The sequence below is a fragment of the Elgaria multicarinata genome, chromosome 5 (genome assembly GCF_023053635.1).
Source record: "Elgaria multicarinata webbii isolate HBS135686 ecotype San Diego chromosome 5, rElgMul1.1.pri, whole genome shotgun sequence".
In the NCBI taxonomy this organism is placed as follows: Eukaryota; Metazoa; Chordata; class Lepidosauria; order Squamata; family Anguidae; genus Elgaria; species Elgaria multicarinata.
Genome location: NC_086175.1, coordinates 33,992,079 through 34,009,174, shown reverse-complemented (window position 1 = coordinate 34,009,174; position 17,096 = coordinate 33,992,079). Strand labels below are relative to the sequence as shown.

Sequence of the window (17,096 nt, the reverse complement as noted above, 5' to 3'; positions counted from 1 at the left end):
GTGCTCCAAACAGTTCACAAAACAAACAAATACAATCACCATAATGATACTACAATGGTAACTCAATTAGGGTTCATTTAAACATATTAAAATGAGTACAAGGCATACGTTAGGTCATTTGACAATATCCAATATCAGTAATAAAACATAATCACATTAAGCAATTCACTAAACCATCCAGGTTAAGAGAACTAACAATAAGATACTTCATCCACATCAAACTCACAGCAGAAAGGGAAAGAACTTTTCTCTCTGCCACAAGGCACTTTATACAGCCCAACCTCAAGCAGCAGAAAGAGACCCTCCTCTCACCAGGGCCCAGGGTCCTCAAAACCACCCTGTAAAATGGCTTAGGGTCATTTCACACATTATATTTCTTCAGGATACAACTAAAATGGGAAGTATGGATGTGTGTTAGAGCACACATATTGAGCTCCTTGGTCAGTGTACACACTGACCTGGTTGGCACGATCACCGCAATTTAAACAAGCCAAGGTAGCTTGTTTAAGCCATGGCACATGCCAGCTGTGATCTGAATAATCATCGCTCAGGCCCAGCTTGTCATGTCATCCGAATGCAGGTGGTTTGTTGAATGGCTTAAACAACCTCAAATAATCCATAGACTGTTGTGGGTTATTTGAAGGTTGTTTAACCCTCCGACAAGATATGACACGACAATCTGGTTGTGCAAACCAGCCCACTCTGGTAAACCTGGATTTGTTACATTGTAATAGCTGATATGGATCAAAGCTACTTGGTATGTTTCATAGCTGAAGGCTAAATGATACATTAGGTGGGGAGACCTGTGAATAGGATTGCTTTCCAAATCTGTTGGAAATGTAGCTGGAGGGCGGGGGCTAGGAATTATATTGCAGCAGCAGTGCTATGGCAAGGGGTGCTTAACCCTTTTCCTAAAGGGCATTTTTGTAATGTAGTAAACATTTGAATACAGGCTGCTCAGATATGACCACAAAGTCCTACTGTTATTATTTTCCTGGTGGTTCCACATTGCGGTCTCTTTGGAGTCCATTTAGAGTAGAACCTTCAGTGTTCTGGCCTTCTCTCTGTGGAACTCCTTGATTGCTGATGTCAGGGAGGCACCAACATTGTTTTGTTTTTGGCACCTGCTGAAGATCTCTTGATTAAAACAAGCTTTCCCTCATTGAACAGCTATAGTTTTATTGGCACAATTTGACTTTAAATATTTTAATTCTTTTTGTTGGTCACCACTCAGGAATATTATTGGATATAGAATGGTATATCAAACCTGTAAATAAATAAATAAATCTTCCAGAGCTAGTTCTAATAAAGATATTTTGTCAATTTTGGGGGTTGTTTCCTAGTATAACAGGAGTTGCAAACATATCACAAAATAATACCTTTTCCCAACTGAAACTCTTAAAAGAGCGCTGTGTTATCCAATATCTGTTATTATATATGATTTTGCTTTCTTCCTTTTAGATAAACCCACCAGGAAATGTAAAACAAAAAGTACTGTAATAAATAAGTTTGAGACTGATAACAATGGGTGTTTTTCCAAACTTGTTTCTTTTAACTGACAGCAGGTAGATTTCATTCCCCCCCCAGAGAACATTTTGTCTTCATTGTTTTCCCCACAAGCACCCTCAGAGAAGGTAAACTGTCGGTTTAGCTTCATGAAAGTATTTCCTTAAAAGATATTGCATCTATTATTGAAATAATAACAATAACAATAACAATGCTAATAGATATCTATAGCAAAAATAAAATAAATACTATAATAAATATAATAAAATAATATAACAATAATAAGTAATATCTAACAAACCAAAAAGGTAACAAAAAGCACAATACTCAAGTCTACAAAGAGAACTGTGATTACATTTTATATACAGGGCAGTGTGTATATTCTGCATAGTTTTTATTGTAATATTGGGCACAACTTCTGTAACACTGATACTTTATAAAGCAGGAGTCTTTTGATTTGTGGAGAGCCAGTGTGATACAGTGGATAGTGTTGGACTTGAACCAGGAATTTTTTGTTACAAATCACCTCAATCACTGGGTGACGTTTGGCCACTCATTCTCTAACCTACCCATCACAGCAGTGTTGTGAGATAAAATGGAGTACTTATTGTGAATATTGACATCATCCCTGAACTTAAATGTGGTAATGAATTAAGGCTGCAATCATATGCACTCTTATCTGGACATAAACACCACTGAATACAATGGGGCTCACTTCCAAGTAAATATAGAATCATAGAGTTGGGGTCTTATGCCACATAGTTCAACTTCTGCTCATTGAAGGAATCCCAGAACTAGAGCATCCCAAACAGATGGGTAACCAAACCTCCAACGACGGAGAACCCACCATCCTCCTAGGTAATTGGTTCCATTACAGAGCACAGGACTCCACTATAAATGTGTTAATTAATAGTGGGCAGTGTCCAATGAGCCATGAGCGCTAGCATAAATTATGTTACACAAGCAGAGAGGAACTCTAGTGCAACAGGGTTAGTTGGAGCAACGTGCATCATGTCAGGTGAAGCTACCTGTGTTGCTCTAGATGTTCCTTACTCTAGCACAACGTAATTTACATTAGTGCTCATGTTGCATTAGATATTGCACACTTTCCCCAACTCAACCAAGGCCCAGTGTCAGCATCATACCCAACTGCCATCTTTAGACCTCCTGGATAGTAGACAAAAATATATAGAGAGATATTGGTTCTTACTCACTATATCCCCCCTTACCCAACTCTCTTCTCTTGGATGGAGTTCTTCAGGATGGTGGGTTATACTTGGACCCTAGCACATTGACTTGTGCTACCCACTGCTCTCCAGCTCCAAAATCATGGCTTTGATGTTTTGACAAATATCAACATTTTGCGCTCCAACAGCCCAAATTCTCAACCAAGAGAAGCTAAATTCTGCAACCTGTACGAATTGCTTAAATTAAGCACTTACTTGCCAGTTTTGCACTGTGTATTCTGCTTCTATTAGTTACTGGTAAGTGCAAGGACAGGATATGAAAGCCATGGGACTTAGCAGTAAGAAATATTGCTCCATGACTCCTATCCCCGGCTTTTGAGATTTCATTAGGCACTGGCAGCAATATGAAATTCAAAACACCACCATTTGCATAAAATTCTATGTAATGGGACGATTTACATTGTTTATAACAAACACCAAGAAACCTTGAGCACACACAACTGAGCCAACTAAAGAATTGGGTTATTCAAAGAATTTTATTGATACAGCTGCAGAATAAGTCGATAGTTGCACATTCATAATCCTGGTTGTCGGCCTAACATTTTAATCATTTTGTTCTGATGGCTTGTTTCTCACAGAATTAACACTAATGAATGGCTAAAATATCTCAGATCATATATGTCTAATTGCAGTCAAGAGCAGCTTTTGTCTACATGTACATTTCAATTTACCTCTGGGGATAATGTTTGTTAATTGTATTTCTTTTATACGCTGGAGGGGGGGAAAGCTGCTTACTCAAAAAGGGGCTAAGTGTTCTCTTCTTTCCCTTTGTTCTCACAAGAAGCTAAAGTCACTTCAAGAGGCACTTAATCCCATCATCCATGGTTACAATTGCTTTACAGCATCAGTCAAAAAGAACCTGAAGTAAATGCAGCTATATTGTGTAATTAAAAGAAATTCAGGTAGTTATTTGCTGGGGGCACGTTCCGGTCCAAATACATAAAATGGCACCGCAGGGATCCTAAATACTGTAGTGTTTTAAATCTGGTCAACTACAATATCTCAGATCAAGAGGAGGAATATGCAAAAATGGGGAGCCCCTCTCTCCTAGTGTGTATTGTAAAGCAAAAGAAAAGAGGGTCCTCTCACGTTTGAAGTGACAAGAACCTACAAAAGTCCATATGAAAGGGAAATAAAAATATCAAGAGAACGAGAGGCAAGCTGATGTTTTAAAGAAGACCTCAGTTCCTTGCAATTGTTAAAAACCTATGTAAAATAAAGATGAATAATCGTTAATGTTTTTATTCAGAATATCCAATTGTTCCCAGATACATCTTTCTTTCACAACTGCAAAGACATTAAGAGGAATTTGGAGATGTACTCTCTACTTGTCTGTGTAAATTTACTGAAACTCTGACCCTAAAGAGAGTTGCTTGAAAATTTAGTCCCAATGGTTTAAATGGTGAATTTCAAGGAAATGTGTAGTTGGGATGCCAATTACTGAATCAACATATTTGACATCTAGTTGTTTCAATGGAGTTGACTTTACTAACTCTAAAAAGGTGTGGATTTATTAACATTTTCTAATTAAGTTGAAACAGAACCAGCATGTCAAACACACAGCTTTTAATTATGCAAATAGTGAAAACAACAGATAACTCATTCTCGCCATGCAAAAATGTGATATTTGTTACAATGGAAGATTAGAAGAACACAGATTCTTAGGGTTTCTAAACCAGAGGTTTTTTTAAAAAACACACACCCAACAAGAGACTTTAGATTTGGTTCATATGACCTCCACATGAAATCCCATTTTGGTCACATTTTGAAGTAAATAAAGATGGATTCTGCTAAAGCAGATAGGTACAAACAGGGTCAAGCCCATTGTAAGTGAAATCAGCACTAAGGACAGAGTCTTCATTTGAAACCAAGATTAAGAAAATGTATTATAGAACTGGAGAGGATACACAATCTGGAGTGTGTGAATTAGAACAGTGAAGATTCACTTGTTGTTTTTTAAAAAATCAATCCAATGACAACAAACCTTGGATCTCGAATAGACCTGACTAGGTCACACTATAGAGCAGCTGCCTGTTAGAGAACCAAAATGGTAGGCGGAGGGAGGGGAGTAGGTTGTTTTATTGCATATAAACTGTGCATTATAAATCCTAGGCTTCCTTCTGTGTGTTTTTAAGGACCCATAACAAGGAGAGTGTGAACACTGAACAACTACAACAAAATCAAAAGCCTTATTGAGTCATTGATAATTTTTGTGATACTTTTACAATCCCCTTAGTATATTTGCTTGGCCATTGAGCTTCCCAATTTCAAATGGAACTTAATTTCAAGTAAGTCTGCTTGGAATGTCAGTTTTCAATTATTTTTGTCACTTAATGCCACAGTAAAATCCGTTCACAAGAAATGTAAATTGAAAAAAGGAGGAACTTTTCAGAGAATGATAGGCCTAAGCACAAATGAAAAAGTAACCAACAAAGGCCTACAATAAAATAGGTTTCAACCATAAAATGGTAAACTGCTATCATAGGTTAAATGGTTAATCAAGGTCACTCCACCCACCAGCATTAACACACACACACCGGCCTTCTTATTAACCCATCAAGTACATTATCTCAAGGATACTTATATGGAGATTTGCAAATTTGTGCCACTCCTCAGTCAAAGTCCCAGAGCAGGTTACATATAGTCAATTAAACAAGGTAGTCCCTGCCCAGAGGGCTTGCTTTAAGCTTTGAAGATACTCCCTAAGAGTGTCCCATACATTCAAAAATGAAAGACCTTGAATCTAACCAGTGCAATCTGAAATGATTTAAAGGGGGGATTAACTACTTTATACAAATTATATCAACAGTCACATGATTTATTCTATGAGATATATTTTCAGAGATCTCTGCAGGTTATTTGCTAGTTTTGGGTAGGTACACATGGACATGGTATTAATAAGTTTGATATTAATACGATATTTTAAAATCTTCATGTATATAAACGCATATTGGTGTTTTGTATTGTCTGTATTTTATAGCCCCAGGGGAATGTCCAGAGAGATGCCAAAGGCACAAAACACATTTGGCTACTTTGACCAAAAAAAATTATTTCCTCATATCCTGAGATGTATTCTCTTTATTCCATCCAATTTTGATCTCCAATTTTGTCTGAGACTTGCAATCTAAAAAGATGTGACACATAAGGAAAAGGAAATAGGGAGGGAACAGGGGAAAACTAATTATTTCAGCAGGGCTAACTGAATGGTCCTGCTCTCCCTCTCATTTCCCTCAGCTCAGCTTGCTGGAATCACTGCGGGAGGTGACAGCTGAGGGGAAGGAGCCTTCATGAGGAAGGACTTCATGAGGGCAGGTGAAACGGCTCTCCTCTCCCTCAGTGCACACTGCTGGAAATATCAAGGGGTCTTACATATATAGTTAACAACTTTTCTCCTGTTTACTTAAAACAGAGAACTGACGTTCAATGGACGCAAGGCAACATAAAATTAAGCATGCTTAAGCCCACCGAAATCAATAGCCAAAACCATTTCCCATATTCTTCAGTTTAGCCATACTGCATAAAATGGTGCACTTAAAACACACCCGTCCCCATATTTTTATTTTAGCAGTATTGAAAGAAAATTTAAGCCTCTTGCACAGGAGATTAAGATAATCAAATTTTGTTGAGAAACAGAATAAAGGAGAACTATAGCAACTTTCATCATTAAATTTTTTGGAGCAAGCCCCCTGGGTTTCAATGGAACTTAAATAAGGCTGTTACTGTAAGTAACACAGTGGCTTCTGCAAACAAATATCAGCCTGTGTATTTTCATTCACCACATGAATACTGAAGAATATAGCATTAGCTAAACAAGCTAACGTTAGATCTATCAATGACTACTAGCCAAGTTAGCTAAATACAACCTCTGTATGATGAGGTTCTGAGTCCCCAACAACCAGATGGCAGGAACAAACAGGCGATGTCTATGACCTCTATAGCCTTGTGAGCTTCCAGAGGTATCTAGTTGACTGTACTGGAGAACAGGATGCTAAACTAGTCAGAAATGAGTGTGGTCCAGCAAGGCATATGATAATATCCGAAATAGCAATGATATTGTCATACTTCATAGAATCATAGAATAGCAGAGTTGGAAGGCCGTCAAGTCCAATCCCCTGCTCAATTTCATAATGACTGGAAAACATTTTTCCTGCAAAATTACTTTTTCTCTCTACAAAAGACCCTTCAAATTACTTAAATCAATAATCCTCCATATCCAAAAATTAAAATTAAAAAGTAATTATAAACCAATATCCACACATATTTAATAAAATATCATTTAATCTATAGTACAATGCATATAACAATATCTATACAAGTCCCTGAGGCTACTAAATTCTCAATTAGCAGTAATAAAAAAAAGAACCTTCCCCTTTCTTTCTTTCCCAAGTGTCAGCCTCTTATTGCAATTAATTTCCAGGGCTTTTAATTACACAAATGGAAAATCATATGCAAGTCATATTAACTAGAAAAGGATGATATGGTATCCCATGAGTTTACTACATATTTCACACTTCACTGACTCTTTACAGAAATTCTTCAATAATCATTACAGACATAATAATCAAGACAAGTATAGCAGCAGTAGGCTTCAGAAATGAACCCCAACAGAAACTGATGAAGATGGATGCTTTGGATCATTTGATAAGAGTACCAAAGTGGCAACCTACTTTGGAATATGTAATGCCGGAGTGACAAAATAATGCAGCATTAATAATGTACATTCTAATGAGGCTTTTGCTAGAGCAGCAAGTCTTGAGAGTTGGTGGCAAGATCCTATGGAAATAAGTGATGCCATCATGATCATAATCCTGGTCCAAATAGCCTTGCATACATTATCTCAGTAGTCCTTACAACAATCCTGTAAGGCAGGCCAGTAGTACTATCCCCATTTAGCAATGAGGCTGAGAGAGTAAAAGCTTGCAAGTTGAAAGTTTATGGCTGAACTGAGATCTGAATCAGGCCCTTCCAAGTTTACAATTCGGTTAGATTCTACATTACACTGGCCCATTCAATGGCAAAACTGGAAGAGAGCCTAACCGACTTTGAACTACACTGCAACAAAAACATCTGTAATTTGTTTCATTCCTGGTGATGTGCACTACCTGGAACAACAAACCAAAATGTGCTCTAGAATCAATTCAATCTACAACAATAAAGATAAATACAGCTTGCTTTTTTAAAAATGAAATTCTCAATTAGCAATTATAAACCCTCTCCCTTTCTTTCAGTCCAAGAATTATTTACAATGGAAGGGTAAACAAGTACTTTAGTGCACATATTATTTTAAAACTAAAACTGAACAGCTATAAAGGCCAACTTGCTTCCAGCAGCCATTTTTGTGTGTCAACTTACAAAGCACATACACCCCTATTATGCACACAGTGGGAGTTTCTTATCTGTCTTTCACAGGTGCCATTAAGTTATGTGGTTATGATTGCTACTATCCACATCCATTTGGGTGACAGTGCAGCACAATAAAACCAATTGAAACTTGCCCTAAATGTTAAGAACCAAAAGTTGTGCTATTCCCAGCCTCTCCCACTTTCCTAGATCCTCTCTCTCTTTCTCTCTCTCTGTCCCCTTTAAATCTATGCGCAGAATTTCAACACCAGCATCTTCTAGCACCATATCTGTGCTATTTCTTTTCGATTCAATTCTTCCTGGGTGGGGGTGGGGGCAAAAAAAATAAATCTACAAAGCTAACCTTCTTTTCCTCTAGATGTTTCACAGAGACTGAGAAAGAAGTGGAAGGAGACAAGCACATTGCAGTCAAGATATGCCTAATTTGCGCATGAAAGGTGTTAAAAAGTAATCCAAGCTCTCCAGAGAGCAGAGGTATTTTAGACAGCTTGCAGTCATTAACGGAATATGTAAAGTGGAGAACTAGATAACAAATGAGGGCAAAAAATAAAAACACTGGAATAGGGTGTGGCTGGAGAAGAATACAATGTGATTTATCTGTCATCACTTCACATCTACATTTCTTACCACCAAACTTCTTTCTAAATCCCTAACATTACTTGGAAGTAAGTCCCATGATTTAACAGGATTTATTGTCAACCAATGTCCAGGATCCAACAAACTATGCCACTAACTGGCTAAGTGAAGGGCCACCTATCTTGGTATGAACCTGCTCAGAGCCAGTGTGGTGCAGTGGCTAAAGTGTTGGACTGGGAGTTGGGAGATCCAGGTTCTAGTCCCCACTCGGCCATGGAAGCCCACTGGGTGACTTTGGGTCAGTCACAGACTCTCAGCCCAGTTGTGAGGATAAAATGGAGAGGAGGATTATGTACATCGCCTTGGGTTCCTTGGAGGAAAAAAGGCAGGATATAAATGTAATAATAAAATAAATAAATAAATAAACCTGCTTAAGATCAGTGCGAGAGATCCTTTTGAAGACACCCTCACTTGCAGAGGTCCATTTGTCAGGTACACATGAAAGGCTTTCTCTTGTGTTGCTCCCAAACTCTGGAACGCCCTAGTCGTAAGTTGCTCTCAATCCCTCTGTGTTCAAGAAGGAAGGGGGTTGAGACACATATTTTAACTTGTTTTTTAAAAAACTGTTGTTACCTTTTTAAGGTTGTTTTCAAAATTTTACTATGTTTTTAACTGATTATGTTTTTATTATTTTCTGCAGCATTTGTATGCCACCCTGGCTGGCTTCAGAAAGCTGCTATAGACGTACAATAAATACATAAACAAATAATTAAAGTTCAGCTCACCCAAGGGGGCTTAATCTTCTCAAGAAGTAGCCCAAGCTTTTGACACTGCAGGGAATTGCAAAAGCAATTTCTGATAAGGCTTAAGGCTTTTTCACACAAGCAAAAAAAAGCATGCCCATGGCTGGCCACTCCCGGAAGTTTGTGCTCCCTTTTGATGGTGCTTATTTGAGGGTCACTGCCCACTCCAACAAGCTGTGCCACCTGGGTTAGGACAACCTGGCAACCTGTGCTGGTGAGGGTAATTAAGTAGTTTCTGCCAGCAGGTGCGGCGGGGAAATAAGGTACAGTGGTCCGTGGCATATTTCCCCCGCCATGATTATGCAAACCGAGTCGCTGTCTCTGTTTCTCTTAATCCCCATTAAACTGTTCTTCATTAGGTGATTCCAATCATGCCAGGGGGTTCCATCCCTGTAGCCCTCTGTACATTCAGGCTGAACTTCTCAAATGGGAGTTTGTTTTATTTGTGTAGGCTGCCTGCATGGATTAGAGTCCTGCACAATCAAGGGCCAATGAACAAATTCCCATTATCCCCCTTCATGTGACTGGAATCACAGGAGAGGGAACAAGAGAATATGGCTGCTGTTTCACCTGAAAACTGCAATCTATTGTTCTTTTCACACGTGGACAGCTAGATTACATCATCCAGTGTGATGGGGGGAGGTATTGTAGATCTGGTGAGATCTGCTGAAGTCAATCACAGTGTAAGAGCATGACAAGCAACATACTGAGTTAAGAACAAAATAACATGAAAAAACCCTTCTGGATCAGACCAAGGGTCCACCTAGTCCAGCATTCTGTTCACACAATGGCCAATACTGATACTGGAGTTGGTGACCCAGACACTTCTGTAGAACAGAGAGTGACCCGGTTTCCATGTTCATTACAGCTTGAACAACAGGCAATGAGTTATTTGAGGGTTGTTTCCTGCTCAGACAAGACAAGCCACGCCCAGGTGGGTAATTAGGCAAATGTCACTCAGCATGTTCCGGCACATGCCACAGTTTAAAGAAGCCATGGTGGCTTGATTAACCTGCAGTGACTGTGCGAACGAGGTCAGTGCGTGCCTGTGCAGTTAAACTAACAGTTGTTGTTTGAGAGACAGATGTGTGCTTCCCTATGCAGTGCTTGCTCCAGGGTTGAGGGCCTTTGGACAAGACACCCTCAATGGTCCCTCAGTGAGTTTACCTTCTCATCATCATTGTCACTACTGCTATTGCTCTTCACTTTCTTTTTCAACATTGCTTCCACTTGCATGCTTGACAGGCAGAGAGCCAGTGAGCAAGTAGTCAGTAACATCTACTGCTCTTCCTTCTCACTACCACCATTGTCTGGGCCAGGGCAAGATGTAGGCAAACGAGCAGGCTGAAATGGTGAAATGGAGCAAGTCCAAGGGCATTTGTCAGTGGGCCCCTGTGGGCCCTTGACATGTGCCCAGTCATGCCTACACTTGATGTTGTCCTTATTATTATTATTATTATTATTATTTATTTATATAGCACCATCAATGTACATGGTGCTGTACTTGCCCTTAAGTAACATGATCTCTCAAGAACTCCCAGAGAAGGGACAAACAGAAGTGGCAAACAACTAGTGGGAGTGACAAAGCACCATAATAATTAGGGACATTGATCCCAGGACAGTGGGAGCTCCAGATATCAGAGATTACTTATCTAGTTTGTTCTTTCCCTCCATCCCTCTCTCACACACAAGCACGTACACAAGCATACCCATACTGCCATTCACCAAGGAGAGAAATGTAACATGATAATAAAAAGGATTAGTTAGGAAATTTAGAGAAAAGGCTGAGGAAAAAATGGTTCCAGGAATCCAACAATGCACAAAATGCCAAGGAACTTTAAACATTTTCAAGGTAGACAACGGAAAAGCATAAAAGGCCCTGAGAGTTAATGCAATTAATTAGGTAGAGAAAAAGTTTTGGAGGTTTTGGAGAAGGAACTGTGATAAGCAGGACAGGAGACACCCAAGAGGAAAGCAACTCAGAAACAAACTCTGTCCCCATACAAAAAGATATGCTAAATTATAAATGGAAGAAGTTGGGGTGCTAGCTGAAATTACTGATAAAACTGCAAATTGTGATAAGAAAAACCCCATTTTGCCTGACTGTAGGTTATGCATTCCATTTTAGATGTGAAGCCATCTTGAAATATTCACAGCTTCCAATATGGTGGCAGCAGAAAAACAGCAGCCTTTTTGTTGTGTTTTGTATTTAAATATTTCCATATCATCCATTAAAATGCATATAATGCCCAATGCTGTGATTGTTGAAGCTGAGGATTTGAACAATAACATGTATTCTAAAAAAAATCAGAAATGGGTTTATTTATACTTATGCAATTATTTTAATGTTGCATCTGTGATATTTTTATACACACAATAAAATGGATAAATAAATTATACAATATATTTCATTTACTAAACATTGTGATACAAGTAAATATTTCAGGACAGAAAACATCTTTGCTGGTAAACATACTAAAAGTATGTATAAAATGCATCTTCCTAAGTTAAGATATAATGCCTAACAATATAAAATATATGTTAAAATATATGAACAGTTCAAATCAATAGAACAGTCACCTTTTGAGTTTACACACATCATAGTTCATGGGAGTTTTGGTAATAATAATAATAATAAAAAAAACAATACGTATACGTATACACTAAAATGTTTTAAATAATATTTAATTTTAAACAAAAATGTTTTACTGCCAATATGGTTATGATTATTTTATCTGTATTTTATTATTTTATTTCGATCAGCCACTTTGGATGTGCATTGTCAGCAGAAAGGCAGGATGTAACCATTTAAAAATCAATAATTTTCACGTTTCCTTTTAAGGTGTGCTAACTGAATTAATTGAATGAAATGACGTCAAAGATTCATGACTGGTCAGTGAATCCACCCTAGGGGATAATAGTGATAATAAACTTACCCCTGTAGACTGGTCATTGTACATTGCATGTCATTATCTAAATCATAGTGATTTGTGCTGCCCTGGAAATAGCATATGATCCAAGCACAGCCCTATCTTCAGATAGTGGATGACATGCCTGAACTTTGAGGCCTACTTGCTGCTTGAGGCCTTTTTGCTCAAAGAAGGACTTTACACTCTGCATTGTTGTGACTCCTTAAAATCTCACTGATAATCATCACTTTATATGTTTGCTACTATTTCTCTTAAAGGACCTGGAGGAAATAGACCCTAAATTGCCAGTTTTCTATACAGCATTCAGTTTGCTGTTCATAAAACTAATTGCCTCTTCTCAGCAGTAAGTTAAGTTTCAGTGTATGAACAAATAGTGCCATAGTTAATGGTAAAGGTGGAGCGGAGCGGTGGATCTGACAGAATCCTTCAGCACTGCAACGCTGGATGAATGATGGCCCAGGAATATGGCAGTCAACTGAGGAGTTGGATAGTGAGATTAAACCAGTAACAAAGTAAAGATGCCTGTCGTCACCAGGAACAATACGAGTCATTCTGACTTAAGTTCATGCAAAAAAGGGTGAGGGATTGCTTCACAGACTTTGGTAATCCATTCAAGGAAACTGGTCAAGACCTTGTATTTACTGACAGCAGCGACATGGCTGACAAAGAAGTTGTTGAGACGATAGCTTCTGCTGAGAGAATTATTTTATAAAAAAAATCTTCACAAGTCCTTTGTTGAGGAACAACTTGCTAACAAGCGCTTACACCCAGAAAAAAGAAAAAGGTTGTGTCTTTTCAGGATGCCAGCCAAAAAGAATAGCAACTGTGCCTAAAGATGGAGAGAGGGCTGGGAAGTTGAATTTTATATTTTCAACCATTGTATGTTTCTCTGACCTGGCAGCTGTAGGGGCTGTCTCTGGTGCAACTCAAAAGTTGTGTAGCGTCTAGTAGCCCTTAATCTAATTAAGTCTGCTATCTCCTCCCACAAGCCATCTGAAGACTATGGGCGTTGCTAGACCAGGCCTTAGCACGCTTTGAGACCCGGTTTCCCTGCTGTGTGTCCAGATGACGCACAGGGGAATCAGGGCCCAGGCCGCACTGAAGCCTGCCTTAACGCGCCATAAGCGAAGTCACTTATGGCGCGCCTTTTCCGCAGCCCCAGCCTGAGGCTGGGACTGCGGAACGTCTAGCAAGGGCTGTGGCTTTTTGCGGCTACTCACTACTCGCGAGTAGCTGCAAAAAGCCACGGACTGGGCACAGCGCTCAGCGCTGTGCCCATCGGGCCGGGGGATCCCGGGGGGGGGAGATGGAGCATGGGCGACATGGAGGGAGATGGAGCACGGGTGACACAGAGGGAGATGGAGCACGGGCGACACGGAGGGAGATGGAGCACAGGCGACACGGGACACGGAGGGCGACATGGGGGATGGGGAGGGAGGGTGGGGAAAGAGTGGGCAGGAGGCATGGGAAGGGATCAGGACCGGATGGGGGGGGTTTAAGTAAAAAAAAACGGCTTACCTTCTCCGGAGTCTTCGGGGCGCACATGGCCCCTTTAACAACAACAAAAAATGGCCGACGCTGCAGGGCTTCCGCAGTCCCTGTGCGTCGGCTGTCTAGGAGGCGGGGCGGTGCACGCTAATGTTAGCGCGCTGTCACCTCGCCTCCCTGCCAACTTATCCCGGCAGGTCTAGCAAGGCCCTATGAGTTAATGCAGACTTCATGGCTTCAAAATTGAGCCAGCTCCCTCCCCACACCCTCGGCATGCCTTGTTTCACATCTAGCCTTCTGAAGAGTTCTAGAGTACTTGCTCACTGTTTTGTGGCATTTTAGTTGGTCCTTGCCTGACCTTATCTTTGGGATTTCCCCACCCTTACAGATCAACGTGGCTCTTCGTGTATCTGAAGACTGCTTTGCAAGGCTTTTCCGGGTGAGTCTATACCCTGTCATGAATTTTGACCAATTCTTCAAACATGAGAATCAGCCCCTTCCACTTGTGCTTTCCGGCAATGGTAATATATGCGTGGGAAACAAGTTAGAATTGATATATGACCAGAATCAGCATAATTTTTTCAGGTTTCTGCAATGCCCTCATGTGTGATGGAGTACCACACCTGACATTTTGAGACCACGCACACCAAAGACATTGCTTGGACACTTTCCAACCTTACACCTACGAAGCTCCTATGAAAACGTCGCCAACAAATGGAACATTGGGATAGTTACATTGCCCTGACTATTCCAGTACATGCAAAGGACAAAGAGGTACTAGAATCATGAAGCTGGTACTTTCAGACTGTGTTACTTCTAGTAGGATTTTAGGAAAATTTCTCAAACAGAAATGTTTGTTTTGGCTGTTCTACAGCAATCTACAGCAATCTACAGCAATCTACCTTTGCTGTAGATTGCCTTGCACACAGTTGTGCTTGGTGCCCACTGGGGTTGGTTGGCAGAGGGCAGGGCAGGTTTAGGAGCTTCAGTGGAGCCCAAGTGTCAGTGGAGCCAATGAGTCGTTATAGCCTTGCTCTCCTCCACCAGCAAGCCATGTAACACAGAAAGAGAAAGCAAGTTAATTTTAATCCCAAAGCAGAGGATTGAGGGATGCCTGACCCCAGGAATAACACCAAAGAAATAACACTCCCATTGCCTTGCTCCACTACCAAGCCATTTGCTTAGAGCAGAGATTCCCAACAGGCACCCATCGGGGGGGGGGCTCCAATGGCACCCATGAAGTTCTGCACTTCCTGCCTCCTTCAAAAAAATATTTTTTAATAAAAAACTTGAAAAACATTAGGGCAGCAGGTTCTCCTTCACGTTCCTCAACCTGCCGCTGATCAGCCATTCAGTTCAGTGGGCAGGAAGAGAAAGACCCATCCAGTCTTCTTCTGTCCACACAGACCTTTCTGTCTTGCTCTCTCTCCATCACTCCATTCCCAGCCTCTAGACTTGCTATTTCTCTCACCCAACCCCTTTTCTTGCACTTTCTCTCCTTTCCCCATCCCTAGCCTTCTTCTTTCTCTCCCTTCCTAGCCCCTAGCCACACTCTTTTTCCTCCATTCACCTTTCTTTGCCGTTCCTCCCCATTCCTAGCTCTAGCCTTGCTCCTTCTCTCCCCTTCTCTCTCTTTGCCTTGCTATTCCCCCCTCCCTCCAAGCCTCTAGCCATTTTGTGGTGGTGCCTACAGCAGTATCTCAAATTCCAAAATGTGCCCATGAGTCCAAAAAAGTTGGGGATTCCTGGATTATAGTATGCTTTAGGGAAAGGACACATAATTCCTTGCAAATAAAATTTAGAATAAATGGAAATAGAGGCAAGATCCTAATTTTTTTAAAAAAAGCTGTTCCATAATTACTGTTCTTACCATGACAGATTACTAAAAAAATCCACAATATTTACTAATGACAATGAAGAGGCTCCCCTTTACATAAAACACCATTTACAAACTTGAAAAACTGAGATGAACCCCAGGGGTTTGTATAACATATCAAGAGAATGTTCTTTTGCTGCAGATTATTATTTACACTAGTTAAATCCCTGGAATCTTTCTTTCTTTCTTTCTTTCTTTCTTTCTTTCTTTCTTTCTTTCATGGATAATACTGTAGCCAAGACTAAACATACTCAGCATTTAAAAAAAACCAAACCTCTGACTATGGGCACCCTTGCACTTTAAGATTTCTGTCTTAAGCACTCTCTCATACACACACCTCAATTCTTGTGTGCATGTGCGTGCGTGCACACACGCGCACACACACTAAAACCACACAGAGATCACTATTAAAACCTCACTCCCAAATTGCTTCAGCCAGCATTCTGCCGCCAATCTCTCTCTCCTCTGTTTCTCAAGTGCACAGCAGTGGCGCTGGGGGCATGTTTTCCTTTTTTAAATCTGTCAGCCAGCATCAGTGCTGAAAAGCAGGAACCCAGTTCTCCAGCCACCATCTTGTAATGAAAGAAGTTCAGCAATGTCCACCTAGCATACTGCTTCTGCTGACTCTAGTGTGACCTAGGCCAGGAAGAAAAAAAGTTGGACTTGTTGGGCTCTGGGTGCCCATTCTTAGGGAAGTATCCAATGTTAATCCTACACAGAGTAGACCCATTGAAATAAATGGAACTAAAATTAGTCACAACTTAGATCCATTCATTACCATAGGTCTACCATAGTTCCTTTAGAGTGAAAAGCTGGGCCCTGTACAGGTGATGACTTAGAACTACGTTTGATAGTAAGATGGAACATTCCTCCTAGCGTAAAATTTTCTCCATCCATCCCAACTTAGCTTCCATTTACTTTTTTAAATCTAGTAACGCATCTAATATCATCTCCAGCTTCATGATCTTAAAACTTTCGAGTTTTTCTCTACTTCTATTTTCCACTACTAAGGAACCTGTGTGTTCATCTAAATATGTATGCAGTTTTTGCTGGATTTTACAGTTTCAAAAATGGGTGAATTAACCATTGGGAGAGATTGTTTCTTCTTCCCAGGAACCATTGAGAAGGCCCCAGGTACAACCTGAAACCACCTCTGTACCTGGTCGAGGATAATTTCAATGTTGGCAGTCCCCTCCCCACTTTTCCATTTTAAGATTATAACCAAATGGCCTGAATATCAGCCATTCACCCTCCCTTTTCTTTGTCTTCTTTGTTTTCATCCTGCCTTGTGAAAAGTTCTGGAGACTCA

At 40.2% G+C, this 17,096-nt stretch overlaps 1 protein-coding gene across 3 annotated transcripts in view; it reads right to left on the bottom strand.

Annotated features, from left to right (window-relative positions):
• Positions 1 to 17,096, bottom strand: part of CLYBL (citramalyl-CoA lyase) — a 222,786-nt gene that overhangs the window by 101,453 nt on the left and 104,237 nt on the right. The gene's annotated exons all lie outside the window — the stretch shown is intronic.